This window comes from Vicugna pacos, chromosome 25, assembly GCF_048564905.1.
Source record: "Vicugna pacos chromosome 25, VicPac4, whole genome shotgun sequence".
Lineage (NCBI taxonomy): Eukaryota > Metazoa > Chordata > Mammalia > Artiodactyla > Camelidae > Vicugna > Vicugna pacos.
The window spans coordinates 10,519,843-10,537,797 of record NC_133011.1 but is presented as its reverse complement, the minus strand read 5'-3'; the positions used below and the strand labels follow the sequence as shown (position 1 = coordinate 10,537,797).

The 17,955-nt window shown below is 42.2% G+C and overlaps 1 long non-coding RNA gene and 1 other non-coding gene across 4 annotated transcripts in view; one reads left to right on the top strand and one right to left on the bottom strand.

The window, feature by feature from the left end:
* The window catches only part of LOC116285596 (uncharacterized), a 77,622-nt gene that overhangs the window by 38,589 nt on the left and 21,078 nt on the right, over window positions 1-17,955 (top strand). The window lies entirely within an intron of this gene.
* Window positions 17,419-17,491, bottom strand: TRNAP-AGG (transfer RNA proline (anticodon AGG)). Its single transcript has one exon. It is a non-coding gene; the product is annotated as a tRNA-Pro (tRNA).

Here is a 17,955-nt window from a genome sequence, read left to right as displayed (position 1 = left end):
ATTAATGAAACCCAAAGAGCATAACATTTCCTTCCCCCTTCCCTAAAGAAGTTAGGCTAGCGTTTAGCCAATTACTCCACAATCTGGTTCCTTTCTTTCCAAAACTCCCATCAGGCTTAGCTTTGATTTGCTTTGGACACAGATGGGTCTTCGGTCCTGTTAGTTTTTCTATGGAGGGACTTCTTGTTGAAGTAACTGAGCAGCACAAACTCTTCTGTGTGTGTGTGTGTGTGTGAGAGAGAGAGAGAGAGACTGTATGTGTGCACGTGTCTATTTTTAAAAAACACTTCCTTTTACACTGGTTTTTCAGCCTCCCAGTGTTCACATACCGTCACAAGTTATTATCATTCATTATTATGAAACGTTATTGCCTTTTCCAGGTAGGAAGTTGGATGCATTTCAATTGCTTCATTCAGCCGCTAATTGGTTCACGCAGTTTACTGACATTCAAGTTTAAACATATCGCTTCCATAAACAGGAGCAATACTTTCCACTTGGGGATATGATCTGCATGTTCTTAGATGATCGCTGCTCTAAAACGCAAACTGATTCCTGAAGATCCTCATTGTTCTTTCTGTAAAGAATGTTCCCCCTTCTGAAATGATTTTTTTTCTTTAGCTAATCCAGTGGGTGCTACAGATGACCTGGTGGATTTTAATTCTATATTTCTATAGTCAAGGAATTTTTATAAACACCATCAGCACCCTCCCTTTTTATTTTCTATGTATATATATATATTTTTTTTTTAAGTTGGGGAGGTAATTAGTTTTTGTTTGTTTGTTTTCTTTTAACGGACATACTGGGGATTGAACCCAGAACCTTGTGCATGCTAAACACACACTCTATCACTGAGCTATACCCTCCCCTCTAACTACTTTCAATATTAAATTTTATTTTATATCATTATTGTGTACCTTACCTTGTCTCTGAAAGGACTTAGGATGGCTAGTTTAAGAAAAATGTTCCTTTCTCTCACCATTTGTTTAGGAAATCCGGCTACATTCTGTAAGTTTCTAACCAATGATCTTATTCATCTCTCGGGGGCTTGAATGCTGTCCTCTCTTGAGCAGAAACCAGAGGGCTGGCAGGGGATGGCTGTGGGACACAGAGGAGGCAGGCTGGGAAGGGGCCAGAGCGAGTGAGTGTGGCTCGCTTTATGCTTAGAGTCTTCATTGGCACCGTTCATACTTACTTCTCACCAAAGTCTTTGGCTCATTTGTTCTCTTCAAGGGTGGGAAGCCAGAGGCACTAATGTCCTCATGCCCTTCTCGGCTCTAGCTCAGACGTTTGACCCTGAAGCCCTCTCAGGGGCTCCTGGGGGAGACATTAGGAAGCCTTCGCTTCATGCTCCTTCCCACATCCTTTCCAAGAGGTTAACACACCCCAAGTTCAAGCTCCCTCTGCCATGTCTCTAACCATGGCCAGTCCCAGACGGTCTTGTTTCTCTCTCTCCGAGGTCAGGAGCTCTGGGGATCTCTGGAGAGGGGAGTATGAGTGTTCCTGCATCCCCTCCACGCCTCTCAGAGCTCTCCCACTGTCACCCTCCCTTGGGCTCTGCCTCCCAGTCTCAAGGTGGCCTCTTCTCAAAGGGCCTGCTGGCCATGTCCTACCTTTCTGCATTTGGAGGACTGCCCGTCAGACCTCACCCTTTTGTAAAACTTGCTAACTGCAAGGGTCTAAACGAAAAGCAAAAATGTGCAGCTGCCCCCACAATTCTTTTTCAATCATTATAAAAAGGTTTTTCAGAATGCAGCCTTAACAGAGTCTTTTACATACTTACGGGAGTAAAAACAGCTAATCTCGTGTGCCTCGGACAGCAGCGGTTCCCAAGGGGCCTGCAGACTTTCCTCGGAGAGGTCATGAATTTGCTTGAATTTGAATTTGAGAGGAGCCAGAATCTTTGATCTGCTTCATTACTGACTCAGAACCCCATTAACTATCTGACACTTGACTTGTTCAATTATAGAGTGAACTGAGTATTCTGGGGTGGCTTCTTGTAGAAGTTAAAAGCATAGGCCTCAGTTCCCCAAACCTAGATTAAAACATAGACTCTGACTCACCTGGCTGGGTGACTGAGCAAGTTATCTCATATCTCATGTCTCAGTTTCTCCATCTGTCAAATGGGCATGGTCGCACATGGGTTCTAGGGCAGTGATGCCGATGAAATGAGAAAACACACATCAAACCGTTGAACAGCCTGCCACAGTGACCAGGACAGAATTCATGCCTGTCATCACGCTGTTTAGAGGCTGGGAGGGTTTCCAGGCCCATGGTGGTAAACTGTAGGCATTGCTGTGGAAATGGATGCCTAAGCAGATACCTGAATGATGAGGACAGCTGGGCAGGGAGGCTGTTCCAGGCAGAGGGAACAGCGTGTGCAGTGTGCCCTGGAGCAAAGAGAGGTCAAGGCTGGAGAGAGAGATCTCCGCTAGATCATCAAGGCCACATAACCATCCTTAGACCAGTTAGGAGGCTGTTTTATTAATTCAAATGCAAAACCTTGGTGCTCTAAATGGAGGACAAAGCCATGAGGATGTGGAGCAACATGTGGATTTGAGAGAGATTTAGGAGGTAGGATTGACGGGATTTGGTGATTCATTGGAGGTCCTGGATTTAGTCAGCCAAGACTCCGCAACTGTTTGCTGAGGACACCATCTGTTCCCTGTAGGACCTTGACTGATTTACTTCCTTATCAACCCTCAGGCCAAATGTTCAGCAGACCCCACTGGACCTGTCCATCCTCACCCATCCCCAGAGACCAGTTGCTTTTGCCTGGGGCGTGTTTGGGGTAGCCCTGGGCCATTCTTGTTTTAGAAAAGCCAGGACTTTAGAGAGCTGTCAACACTTGAGGATTTGGGAGTTGATCAACCGGTTAGTGTAGTCTCTCAGTCTTTAGGCTCGGCTTTCTTTAAAAGCCTGCTTTGTACGTGGTATGGTGGCCTAAGGAGAGGGTCGGAGAGAGACAGTCTCCCAACAGAGCTACAGCCATGCGGCCATTTGAATAGCACCCTCCCCTTCAGAGCGCCTTTTCTCATCATGCTTTGGATTCTTTGATGCTAAAATCTGTGTAAAACTCTTGATCCCTTATTGACAAATGGCAAATAGAGAAATGTGAGGGATGGCAGGGGAAAGAGCCTAGAATGTAAAGGCAGTACATGGAGGGGCAACAGCTGTGATTGTGAGGACCCGGAACCCCCTCCCCAGTGGGGCTGGAGAAAACAAGCCAAGAACTCTGAGTTACTCTGAAGTTACTTCTTTTTTTAAATTGACATATAGTTGATTTACAATGCTGTGTTAGTTTCATAGTGATTCAGTTACACATATATTCTTTTTCATATTCTTCTTCATTATAGGTCATTACCTATAATATAGATATAGAAATCAAACTTATGGTTACCAAAGGGGAAAGGTGGGGGGGATAAATTAGGAGTTTGGGATTAGCAGATACAAACTACTATATATAAAATAGATAAACAACGAGGACCTACTATATAGCACAGGGAACTATATTCAATATCTTGTAATAACCTATAATGAAGTCACTTTCTGATTATCAGAATACCATTCTGAAACCAGACCATGTGGGTCACTATTTTAGTAAGCTTTTTATCAACAACAGCAATAAAAATAGCTGATATTAAATGCATATTATGAGTGAGGCCCCATACCAGGCGAGGAGCTTTATCTTATTTATCCTACCCAGTGATGCAACTAGGAAAGTAGGACAATTGTTCCCATTTTGCAGATAAGGAAGTTGAGGCTCAGAAAACCGATGTAACTTGTTCAGTGTTCCACAGCCAATACATAGTAGAGTGAACTAGGGGAAGAGCATGACATTTAATAGCAGCTGATAGCTAAATAGTTTATTATTTGTGAAAGATTTTGTGCTTGGTAATGAGAAAATAACGTTAAGCAAATACGGTGTGTAAATGCTGTTTAACATTAATTTTCAAGCAACCAGGTAGTAAGCTACATGTTCTCAGAGGGCTTCACAAGAGGAAGGGCCTGTTCATCCAGTTTGACCTCTGAAGGCCCCTTTGGGACATCAGCCCCTTGGTGGAGGTAGGGGTCATGGCACCCACAACACAGGGCAGCTTTCATGAGTTAGCAGCACCCCAGAGAATAAGCCAGGCGGCCTTCTGGTTGAATTTTCCCTTCATAGGCCCATGAGCAGCTGGTGAGAAGGATGCCCGACTCCACCGTCCCAGAGCCCTGAGGAAGTTTCTCTCCTGGGAGCCAGCCCTGCCGGTTTGGCTCTGGCAGACAAGTCTGAGCTGGATGACCGAGCAGGAAGTGCCAGTTCCTGCTCTGCACACAGTGACCCCGAGCTCTTTGTGGAATAACCTGTCCAGCCCAAGAGGAGAATGCCCCCACCTCCAGGAAACTGGCCTGACAGCCTTGCCCATCTCAGAAACCTGCTCCAGAGCTTGGGTTCTTCACCTGGAGTTTTGGAATCTTCACTGGAGCAGTCTTGAGAGCATCTTCCGATGCCATTACTCTGGCAACGGTTTTGCTAGCCCACAGTGTTCACCAACTCCCATGGCCCCTAAGTGAGGAGCCTGACTCATTGAGGGACATGTGGCAACTCACACCCCCTCCCTAGGCTTCAGGCACTTTATCTGTAGAATGAAGTGTGTGGATTCAGAGAGCCTGTGGTTTTGATTCTGAATTCATTATCAGTAGAATGAGAAGGATAGTCTGGGCTACCAAAACCACTGAAATAATCACATCCCCCAGTTAAAGATGACAGAGCTCCCGAGATGAGATACAGAGGGGAAAGTGAGGTTTAGGTAAATAGTCTGTATTCTATCCAGATGTCCCAAGAGGGGAAGCCCAGCGTTTTTCCACATATGAGGGAAGTGCCCTAGACCTGGTCATCTAACCGAAAATGGGCCCTCAGCCAATCCAGGGCCGTCTAGCAGTGCCCAGTCCACCCACCCAGCCCCAGATATCAAGGGTGAAGAGGCATCAGCATGCCTGTGACATGATCTCCCTATTTTGAGTGGCATCAATGAAAGGAAAGAAAATAGAAGTGGAGTTGGAAGAGGGCTTACAGCCTATGTAGCCCCCTGCTTCTCTTTACTAGAGAGAGGAGCTGAGGCTCAGGCAGGTCCCATGACTTTCTCAAGGTCTTACCTGTAGTAGGTTTGGGGCTGAGCCCACAGGCCACAGCCTCCACTGCCAACCCAGTGTCAGAAAGGAATTTTCACCTGCGTGTCACCTCCGTTTTTATCCACCCAAGGGAATTCACTCTCCATTTGGTGAGGGTGGACAGCCTGTGATTCCCATGAGTGATTTAGGACGAGTGGATTTCATTTCTGGAGCCCTTGCTACCCCGACCTGCGCCTTCCGGTCGTCTTGAATTACCATGGTGAGCTACCCCAGAAACGCCAAACAGAGCATGATCAGCATGGTGATGGGAGAAAGAAGAACCGGTGTGCCCGTTAAGAAGTCATCATTCCGGTTTAAATCAGCCCCGGTTAAAATAATCAAGGGAACTTGGGAACTAAGGAAAGGTCAAAGGTTTGCTGGTTTAGGGTTTCGTGGGAACATGCGCGTGTTTGGACCCGACCCAAGTGCCTGGTTGACCTGTTTGACAGGTAACAATTATAGAGCAGGAGCTTGCCTGGCTGGAATGTGGCCGCAGAGGCCGGTCGGAGGATCTGGTTTACCTGCTCAGCAGGTGGGGCCTGCTGAGTCCGACAGGCATGTGCACGCACAGCATTCCAGAGAATCGCTTTTCTTTTAAAGACACAGCGATGACTGCAGGGCACAAAAGGGTTGGGTTGAGCCCTGGCTGGAAGCCGTTAGCTATTTGCAAGGTAAAGAAGCAAAATAAATAGTTCCTTCTAGACAGCTCAAGGAAGAAACTCAAAGGCATTCAGAACTTTTTTTTTAATGTCTAAAATGAATATGTGTTTCTTGTCTCAAGACTTGAGAAACCCCAGACTGGTACAAAATGCCAAAGATAATAGAATTGAAAAGTCCTGCCCCTCCCCTGACTGTTTTTTCCCCTCTTTGTTTTCAAAGGAGTCATAATACCATTGAGAGCAAACGATGGGCTCCTTGAAGGGAAGCGTCTGTTTTAAGACAATCTAGAAATGTTTGCTAGCTTTCCTAATACACCCAGAGAAGCGAAGTTTTTGCTTTTTCCTCAATAAATTGTACATTATCTGTATATTTTGGAAGTTAAAAATCCTATTTCAATAAAATGTAATTAAAGAAAGTAGTTTGGTGTTTAAAATAAAAGGACATTAAGACAATATATGCATAATATACAGTATAATGGAAAGTCTGTGCAGATATAGACCCACATACATTACATCCCTTTTTTTAAAATTCTTTTTTGGTGGGGTAATTGGGTTGCTTATTTATTTATTTGTGGAGGTGATGGGGATTGAACCCAGAGCCTTATGCATGCTAAGCACGAGCTCTACCACTGAGCTCTACAACCCCCAAAATCTTTTGATTCAAAGGGGTTTTTGCGAAGTATCGCTTTCACTTCCCGTGTCATATTCGTCACTGATGAGAAGGGGGAAGACAAAGCCAAGGGAGACTGGGACCTGAGAATTGCAATGTTACAGGAAACATTGCTCAAATAAACTCAAAACTCTTTGAACATTTCCAAGTAATTAATTTTTTTTAATTTACCAAGTTAGTTTTCTAAAAAATGTAAAGTCACCCCTTCTTTCACAGTGCGGAAAAGATTTAAGTCACCTCCAAATGAATGCTTCCCATTGCTCTGTGTGCTCTAGAAACTGCAGTACCAAGGCAGAGTCCCAGGATGCGCATCCCGGAGGCCCTGGGAGTGTGGTGGCGGCAGGGAGAGGCCAGGAAGATGGGACAGCTGTAATTACACCCTGAATGGCCTTGCCACTTCAAAGAGTTAATTATAGGGAAGCAGAGGATCTTAAAATTCAATTGGCAGAAACAAACAAGCAAACAAAACCTGAGCTGTCTCATTGTTGACTGTTGCTGGTGGTAAAACAGCTGCTAATGTGGCAATTTAACTCTTTAGGTGTGTGTGTAAATGTGAAGGTGATGGGGTATAGACCTTTTCCCAGAACTGATCAGAAGTCAGTGATAATAATGGAAAGTCAGAACAATAACAAGTTATAGTTCTTGAGCTCTTACTATGTGCTATGGGCTGTGCTAAACTGGCTGCATGTTCTCATTTCACCTCCACAGCAATCCTGAGACAGGTACTATCATGATCTCTGTTTCATAGACAAGGAGATGGAGACCCAGACTTGTTCCAGAGCTTCGCAAAGATCGTACTGCAGAGCTAAGATCTGAACCCAGGCAGTCCATTCATTATTCACTGCTTTGAACTCCTGTCCTGAGACAGGCACATTGCCAGGGATCACGAGACCATGATGAGCATGGTGAGTTGGTCCTTCATGGACAAATTGGACTCAACAGAGTTCGATTTCAGATGATCCCTGAGTTAATGATGCTTCGGTGTTTGATTTTTTTGGCTTTATGATGGTGCAAAAGCAATACTCGTTCCGTAGAAACCATACTTCGAATTTTGAATTTCGATCTTTCTCCTGGCTGGTGATATGTGGTGTGATAGTCCCTAGTGCTGCTGGGCAGTCAGCCATGTGATCACCAACAAGGGCCGACAACCAAGATGCTTACAATCATTCTGTTTTTCATCTTCAGGACAGTATACAGTAAACTGTATAAGATATTCAACACTTTATTACAAAATAGGCTGTATGTTAGATGATTTTGCCCAACTGTAGGCTCATATCAGTGTTCTGAGCATGTTTAAGGGACACTAGGCTAAGCTATGATGTTCAGTAGGTTAGGGGTGTTAAATGCTTTATCCACTTAACATTAGTTTCAACTTACAACACATTTATTGGGATGTAACCCCATCGTAAGTGAAGGAAGTTCCCTTAACTGTCTCTGGACATCCTCCTAGTGGTGCACACACTTTAAAGTCTGCTGTTGTCTCTGACACCACTGAGTGCCACACCAGAGAGCGTGGGCCTCACCTCTGTCACTCTTCAGCCATGCTGAGACGGCCTCAGTAGCTGTGCAGCAAAGGACAATGGTCATTTTCTAGGCTATATACTGCAGGTAAACTCCAGGCCTGCTTTGTTTTATTTGCCTAATTGGTGTGGGAGTAGTAAATTCAAATTTGAAAGATCTGTGAGCAGAGCTTACTATGGGTGTGAGAAGCCACTCTGATTACTAAGTATCTTATCAATGACAAATATTTGCATGGTGGTTTTCACCGCTTGATAATTGAACTTGATCTTCACAGATTCAGACATAATGACTACTTCCTGCGAATCCTAAAAAGCACAAAGCCAAATTAGCTTTTACCTGCGCTTTACCTGCCCAAAGGGAAGCACCTTAAAGTGGTCTCCTTACGCTGTAGCTTTACACAGTTTCCTGCAAGCCCGTTCTTATTTCCCAGCTGCTATTTCCTTCTGATAGTGTACATAAATCCTGACCCTTGTGCTCTTCGACTAAGCTGTCCCTTGTGTGTCTTTGAGAAAACCCTGAAAAACAGACTTGGCTTCTCTGGCAGTGACTGACTTTCAGTGGCCACAGAAAGGCTGAATGGCCACTTACTTGGGGCAGCATAATAATAATGACAAATGGTAATAGTAATAAATATACTGAGAGCGTGCTGTGGGCCAAGTACTGTGCCAAACATTCTACACGCAGTCTCTAATTTAATAATTACAGTGGCCGTAAGTCTGTGTCATGATTATAGGTAACAGTGAAGGAAGCCTGCTTACATAGCATAAATCCGGCTTACAAATGGCAATGCTAAGATACAGAACTAGACCCATCAGGCACTAGGACCTTCATCAAGCAGGATGTGGAAGTAAATTTCCATTTGGTCTTTAAGGTTTAGTGATTCTGAGATGTTCTGCTCTACTCTGCTTTGAACAAAGCGTATCAGAAGTGTTACCTCGGGTTCCTCTGGTCACCATGCTTTAAGCGAGAAAGTAAACAATCTGAAATAGGTTTTAAAAAGAACAACCAGAGGGAAAAAGATACTCAAATCATGTCATATGAAGGAGAGTTTACGGAACCAGATATATTTATAGCCAGGAGTTGAGCAGACTAGCGCTGGGGGGCTGGGGAGGAAAGAATCTGATAATTGTCTTCAGATAATTGAAGGACTGTCAGAATATGCTGGTGTTGTGTAGCTCCAAGCTGGAAAGCCAAGATCAGTAAGAGGAAGTTGGAAGGGAAAAGATTATGATCCATCTAAAGATGAGTTCACTATCCCTCCTTCTAAAAAGCAGTGGAAAGACTGAATGCCAGTTCCATCACTGTGGTAAGCATTTGTTGGTTTTGCTTTCCAGAGTCCATTCCTTCTTATTCCAAAAGCAATGACCTGATTTCCTTTGGGAAAATAACATTTCCCCATTGAGAGCAGTCTTGGGACAATCAGTCAGGTTATACTATTCACTCCTTGCCAAGAGCTGAGCACGTGATCCAAGTTGGCCCAGTCAGATTCTTTCTCGCAGGACATTCTATCTTGAACTGAGTAACATGATGGTGAAAAAAATGACTGAAGCTGAGCATTGCCCTGACCAGTGAGGATGCCAAAATACAAGACACGTTTTTGTATATTAAACATCTCCTTCAAGCTAAATTTCCCCACCATTTTCTTCCAGTCTTTAAAGAGAATCTCTAAGGATTGTATCTCCAATCTAAATTCCTTACAATGCTGTTGGCCCTTGAAGAACAGGATTATCATCCCCAATCCAATTCTTCAACATTTTCTCAATTTCATGAGCTACCTCTATTTTCCCAATAAATTCTATTTTTGCTTGAGTAATAGAAATGCTTTTTGAATCTGAGCAAAAAGTTCTAATTGGCACAACTATTATCTCTATGTGTGGCTATGACTGTGGGAAACAGTTTGACCTCACTGAGCCCTAGTTCCTTCTTTTGAAAGTAATCTCAGTGGGTTTTTGTGTATAACATGAGAGAGCATCCGTGAAGAGAAAGACACATGGTAGGTGCTCAATAAATGCTGGTTCTCTTCTATTTCTCCTTTACAACGCAACTTTTCTGTTTTCCGAAAAATTAAGAGAGGTAAAGTAGCAGTGCCTAGCACACAGTTTGTAGGTATCAATAAATGGCAGCATGAAAATGATTTGATTATAATGCTCTGCCCCTGGAAGTATTCAAGTCAAAACTGGAAAATCATTGGCCAGGGATGTGTGGGGCGATGCAACCATGGGTTGGGTAGTTGGGCATGATGGCTTCATTTCTTTCCCACAGTGAGAGTCTATGATTCTGCATGAGAAAGATTTGAGGATGTGCAGATCCTTTAAAGCAAAATAGCAGAAGCAAGTGTCTTGATATGAGGACTGAGCATGGATGGGTGCATCCCCTGGGCTGATGTTCTGTCCAACACTGAGCAGGGGTCACTAACCAACCTGCTCTTGAAGAAGGCTCTGATGGTCACCTAGGTTAATATTCATAAAAACTAACTCAGTGCTTCCACCTTGGTTTTGTCTTAATCAGGAATACTCACTCACTCAAGTTATTTCAGACGTAATAGGGTTTATTGAAAGGATATGTGTGTGTAGGGGTCCTGGAAGAGCCAAAAGCCCAGCCCCAGGAAATGCAAGAATCAAGGCAGCTCTAGGAAATGTTCTCTTCAGCTTTCCAACTTCCCTCCTCACAGGAAAGTCTGTGTGTGTTGCCTCCTTTATCTTCTTCCTTGCCAGCTGATTATTTCTGGTTATTTGTCTACACATGGCCCCAAATGGCCTTCAGTCCCCAAATATGCATGATCTTCCAGGTTCAGCAACCATAGCTAACTTCCTTCTGGGCATCTTCACCTAAATCCTGAGAGGAAGATTTGACTGGCTCAGCCATTGAGCCAGGCTGTGTCACAGGCTAGCAATGGGCCATCTCAGAACTGCGCCCTCACCAAGTGCAACCAGCTGAGTCTGGGGAGACAGGCTCACCTGGATTTTGCCCACTCAGCAGGACATGAGGACAGATCAGGTAACATTAGCAAAATCTGGTAGAAAACACTTTACCTGTGGTGATACCAAAATACAAGATACATTCGTATAGATTAAACATCCTCTTCAAAGTATATTTTCTCACCATTTCCTTCCAGTCATTATAGAGGGTCTCCAACAGTTGTATCTCCAACCCAAATTCTTTGTGATGTTGTTTTCCCTTGAAGAAGATCTCCTATGAGAACATGCAAATGTCCTGTCTGTGGCAGATGCAGAATGTTGACTTGAAGCAAGTGGGTCTTCCAACGTGTTGTGTCAAATTCTTGAGCTGACATGAGAGTGTCTCATCGGAAAGGCTCTGGTTTCCATCTGAAGATGACAACAAGAAGAAAAGGGAGTTACATGGAAGAGCTGGGTAGAAATGAGAGGCCAGGTGGGAGCTGCAGGTTGGAGTGGGAGGAAAGCCAGCCAAGACCAGAGACCAGACAAGAACTGTGGCTTCCACTTTGGGTCTCAGAATATCTAGAGTGAAACTGGAAAAAGTGCAGAGCAACAATGGATGGACCTAGAGAATATTATGCTTAGTGAAATAAATCAGACAGAGAAGGACAAATACTACAGGATATCACTTATTTGTGGAATGTAAAAAATAATGCAAATGAATCTGTATACAAAACAGAAGCAGACTCACAGACATAGAAAACAAATTTAGGTCACCAAAGGGGATTGGGGGTGGGGGAGGGACAAATTAGGAGTGTGGGATTAACAGATACAAACTACTAAACATACAGTAGATAAGCAACAAAGACCTACTAATAGCACAAGGAATTGTACCAGTGTCTTACAATACCTATAATGAATATAAAATGCAACAATGAAAAATCACTACGCTATACACCTGAAACTAACACAATATTGTAAATCAACTATACTTCAATTAAAAAAAAAAGGAAAGGAAAAGTACAGAGTGTCCGGTAGAATGAGAGAGCTGAGCTGGGTGAGGGCTCGACCCCAGTGATTGTGTTGAGTGCCAGCTATGTACTAAGCATGTGAGATCTTTCCCAGGCCTGGAGCTGTATTTATCTCATGAGACTCTAATTGCCAACTTGTATTCAGTTTCAAAACTTGTATTCTTAGCTACCATATTCTCATGACCTGATAAAGGGAGGTTTGGGAGTAAGAAGGAGGATGTTCCTAAGACCACGAAAATGTCTTAAACCGCATTTAACACAAGGGAGAGTGGAGCATTCTAGAAAGGTCAGCCCAGGCATTGCCCTGTGGTTTGTTGTAGTCTTGCATACCATTCACATGCCTGTGAGATCCCACCCCAGGACTGGACTTGCATCTTTCCAGTTTGTTTTAGGATATTCCTTTGAGTCTCCAGGAAGACATTAGCACAAGTCTCTCTGTAGGAGGAGGAGGTTTAATGGATTACCCAGGGGCCTCCAGGGACTGGGCTAAGAAGAGGATTCTGGGCCTAGAATTTGGGGCCAACATACTTCATATCTGAGGATTAATGCCTCATCCTCCTCTGAGTGGGAATTAAGCCTCTGCCAGTTGATTACAAATGTTCCAGATACAAATCTTTAAGGTGGTAACTTTGCGAACAGTAAAAACAACCACAGCAAAAGTCTACAGAAAGTCTTTCCCTCACTCATTACTCAACTCTGTGAATTTTGAGGATTTAATGAGGCATTTGAAATAAAGAAACGAACTACTTAAAGGTGAAGGATATCGGGGACCAGCTTAAATTGGGCAATGAGAAACCTAAGTTGCCCTTTCAGGATATTATTCACCCTATAAAAACAAAATGTATTTGTTCACAGTAAACATGTCAGAACAGCAGCTATGGTGGACAAGTGTAGACCGGTTGCTGTCCAATCTGCCAATTTTTCAGATAAAAGACTGGGATCTGATAAGTGACAGATTACCTTGAGAACATTTGCATCCAGAGAGATTCTGGTTCATCATTTCATCACCAGACATATGAGTGTATCAGTTAAAGTGTAAGACAGTTACTGTTCTCACAATGTATTTATAATACTTATCTGAAGGGGGGGGGCTCTGTTTGATGATAGCCCTCGTGCCCTGCGAACATAAATGAGCAGCCCTGGTACTTGCTTGTAAGGGCAGGGCCAGGCCAGATCCCTCACCTCTAAGTAAAAACATTTTCGTCCTGTTCATGAGCAGATCCTGTCCCCTCTCCACACATCAGTTAATGCTTCTATAAAAAGGAGAGAATTATCTTGGTTCGGTGTGTCCCACACTTCAATAACAGACACTGTCTCATGATTGTTGCTCTATCATCATGCCATCGGTAAGATTATTTACTGATTTTTTTCCTTTAAATCAACTCACTTATTTTATCTAAATAGAATATTGTTGAATAAAATTGTCAGTGTCTTCAAAATCATTTTTACTTGTGAATTCATAGCTTACATGGGCTATTTTTCTAATATCAATTGAAACAAATGCGTAATGATTAAGAGAAAAAAATGTTGGCCCATTTCTTAAAAAAAAAAAAAAGTTTATTTAAACATCCGAAAACGTCTTGTGTAACCGTAACTGGCAGACCACATTTTGGAAAATACTGCTCGGCTATAAGGAAGATGCTAGGTGTGACTGAAACTTTATGCTCTGCCCAGTTCATCCCTGGAAGAGGCCCATTGAGTCCAATACTCTCCTTAATTGGTTGATTCATCCTGAGTTAGTCACTCATCTCCTACAGCTTCATTTTCTCATCTGAGGAAGTTGGACTCAATAGGCTCTGAGTTCCTCTCTAAGGATCTGAGGTTTTCCAAGATTCTGTGGCCAGGCCCAGTGCCCCGGCAGGAGACGCTGTCAAGAGCAGTGTGGCCCTGAGCACGAGCTGGTTCCCTGGCACCAGCCCATACACAAGCTTAATTTTCCTGGGAACTTTGCAAGACTTTGCTTTTCCTTTCATCAGCAGTGGTGAGGGAATATGCCTCCCAGCCAGGGTATGGAAGTGAAATCGCCCTTCCTCTTGTTTAGATGAGCTGCACTGGGAAGAAAAGGCAAGTGGGGAAAAGGAATTTCGAAGGCGGCTTTGAAAGATTGCGGATTTGACCCCTTCTATTGCCTCCTCCCAGGTCTAATACGCCAGCTACTCGGGAATGATCCTGGGGAAAAGGAAAACCTAATTTGATTTCTCCACATCTAAGAGCTCAGCTATGATAAATAATGAGAACAATAGTGCATAGTTACTAACGTGTTACCTACCAGTCTAATGAAGTGATGGCAAATCGGCTGATCTCACTGAGCCTTTATTTCCTCATTTAGAAAAGACAGTGTTTGAACTGGATAATTTTTGAAACTTCTGCCAGCTCTCAAGTTCTTCGATTGTATGACTTCAGATTTTATTTTTAAAACAAAAAAGTGGGAGATTTTAAACTTGATAGAATCCCTTTAAAAAACCTGGCATTAGAAGACAAGAATAAAATTACCTATGGGACAGTCATCTATGTGTAATTTTTGTAAGGTTTCTCAAAATTATGATATGGTCTATGGTACAACTGAATTGAAATGTCACCATATCCATGTTATTCGTTTTTTCATTCATTTACTTGGTCGTTCTTTCTTCAGACATGCATTGCACACCTGTTATGTACCAGGTAGATGACTAAGAGTGTAATTCTAGAGGCAAAATAATTTGGGATTGAATCCTATTTCCACTAAACATTAGCTCTATGATCTTGGGTAAGTGACTTAATCTCCTTAAGCCTTGATTCCTTCACCTAGAAACCAGGAATGACAACATATAGTAATTATTAGGGTTATTGACAATTAAATGAGATAGCAGGTGGAAAGTCAGTTGCCCAGAATACAGTGAGCACTCAATAAAAAGTTATGATCCTCTTCATCACTGTTGTTATGGACTAAATTGTGTCCCCCCACTGGATTTATATGTGGAAGTCTCAACCCTCAGTACATCAGAATATGACTGTATTTGGAGATAGGACTTTTAAAGAGGTTATAAAGGAAAGTCACTTGATAAATACGGTGGGACAGGGCATCTTAGGCAAGGGGACATATAGTGGAATTTATGAGTGACAAGGACATTCTTCAGGATTTGTTCTTTGGGAGTCAGTTGTTCTGTAACATGAGACCTTATCTGTTTGTGATGGAGAAAAAGTAAGACCTCCCTCAAACACAGTGGGACGCCATCACTCACCTGCATAAGCTGGTGCCTGGCCATTCATTTCTCCTGTCCAGATAGCATGAGGATAGCACGGGAAGAGAAATTCCCATTTTGGCCAACCGGTAGCATTTAGCAGGCCTAGTGGTTTTTTTGTTTGGAAGCTAAGGTAACGTGACACTTCAGCTTTAGCTCAGAACGGATAAGAGGACACTGAGAGTGGCGGAGAAATAACCTAGTTCCGAATAGGCAGGTAAAATGTAATCCACTTGTTCTGTTGTGTACATATGTGGGGATTTATAACATATAAAATATGATTAGAACTTGCCTCACATAAAGCCCTCATCATAAATGCAAAACAATTATACCTTTAAGTGAACCAGAATCAGCAAGGTGGGGGAGGTAATATTATTCCCTGCCTGCTTCGTGGATTGTTGAGGATTAATGAGCTAATGTCTGTAAATCTCTCTAGCAAAGCAGGAGAAAAGGACTGGAAAGCTAGCAGGTGTTGCTGTCTCCTCCCCCACTCCCTGCAAAGCTAAAAGACCAAACACAGAACAGTCTGTCTCAGCTTTTTATCTTTTCTACTACAACAAAAAAAGTGATTAAAGAACACTTTGTTAGAAGACAAAAAACAATTCCCGGTTTTGCTGGTTCCTTCATCTTTATTCTGATCAGTCCATGGTTGTAGTCACTGACCTACTTTGCATCTTAAATACGTATGTATTTTGCACTAGCTTTTTTGTGTTTCCTTAAGGTATCATACAACGTGTTCATGTTACTACACAATCTTCATAGCAGGTTTTAAAGTATTATGTTGATATATAATTTATATACCATAAAGTTAACCCATTTTAGTGTATGATCCAAGGACTTTTAGTAAATTTGTAGAGTTGTTAAAAACACAGTTTTAGAACATTTCCATCACCTGTACCAACATTTTCTTGTGCCCATTTTTAGTTCCTGGAAACCACAGAGCTTTCTGTCATAGCTTTGTATTTCTTAGAAATTTTATGTAAATTTGTGTCCAGTTAATTTCACTTAGCAAGCTGTTTTTGAGGACCATCAGAGGTGTAGGATGTATCAGTAGTTCGCTCCTTTTTATTGCTGAATAATATTCTATTGAATGGTTATACCACACATTATCAACTCACCCGGTAATGGACACTTGGATTGTTTCCAATTTTTAGCTGTTATGAACACTGCTGCTATGAATATGCGTGTGTGTGAACATACGTTTTCATTTTTCTTGGCTGGGATAGCTAGTGGTGGAATTGCTGTGTCATTTGGTAACTCTGTGTTTAACTTTTAAAGAAATAACTGAACTGCTCCAAAGTGACTGTACCGTTTTACATTCCCACCAGCAATGTATAAAGATTCCAATTTCTCCACATCTTTGCCAGTACTTGTTACTGTCTCTCTTTTTCATTCTAGCCTTTAAAGAGGGTGGGAAGTGGTGTTTCATTGATCTCAGTCTGCATCTCCCTACTAACTGACGATGTGGGACATCTTTTCCTGTGTAGTAGCTTTTTTTATATCTTCTTTGGTGAAATGACTATTCAGAGTGTTTGCCTGTTTTGAAACTAGGTTGTTTGCTTCTTTTTACTGAGTTATAAGAGTTTTTTTAAAAAGATACTCTGGACTTACGTTCTTTGTTAGACATAATTTGCAAGTATTTTCTCTCAGTCTGTGGCTTTTCATTCTATTTTTTTGAAGAGGAAAAGTTTTTCACTTTGATGAAGCCCAACTTATCAGCCTCTTTCTTTTATAGATCATGCTTTTGGTATCATATCACCTAGGAAATCTTTGCCTAACCCAAGGTCACAAAGATTTTCTCCTCTGTCGTAGCCTAAAGTTTTGTAGTGTTAGTTCTTATATTTAGGCCCGTGATCCATTCTGAATTAATTTTTGTGTGTGGTATATTATAAGGTCTAATTTTTTTGTTTTGTTCTTTCATTTTTTTTTGCATGTGGATATCCAATGGTTCCACCACCATTTGTTGAAGACTATCCTTTTCCCCCATTGAACTGCCTTCACACCTTTATCAAAAGTCAATTGACCATAAAGGTCTAACACTTTATTTTTGGACTCCCAGTTTTGATTCGTTCACGTTTATCCTCATGCCAATACCATACTGTCTTGATTTCTGATGTAGTAAGTCTTGAAAACAGGTTGTATAAATCCTCTAACTTTGTTCTTCTTTTTAAAAATTCTTTTGGCTATTCTTTGTGACAATTTTTTAAGCTTTTTTGGGGGGGGTAATTAGGTTTGTTTGTTTGTTTGTTTGTTTGTTTGTTTGTTTAATGGAGATACTGAGGATTGAACCCAGGACCTCGTGCACCCTAAGCACATACTGTACCACTGAGCTATACCTTCCTCCCTCTTTGTAACAATTTTTAACGGTGGCAGAATAGTTCATAAAATGGATGTTTTACAATAAATGTACTTCATCATTTAATTGTTGCAGTCCTTTTTTAAAAAATTGGTATTGTTACTAACTTTGTGAAGAATATCCTGATGCCTGTATCTCGTTTCCTCTTGGTTGTATAGTTTCTTAAGGTGAATTCCTGGGAGGGGAATTACTGATCAAAGGCTCTGAACCCGTGTTCCCACCTGTTCTGTGTAAAGGGACAGCCTTACAGGGAGGGCAGAGATTTTTCACACTGAGGCACTAACTCTTACCAAGCACTTACCAGGTGCCAGACACTCCTGCTAAATTCTTCATAATTATTTCACTGAATCTTCACAACTATGCTCAAAGTAGATGTGATTATCTCCATTTACGGAGTTAAGTACTTTGACCTAGTTTGACCAGCAGATAGATGGCCAAGCCGAGACTGC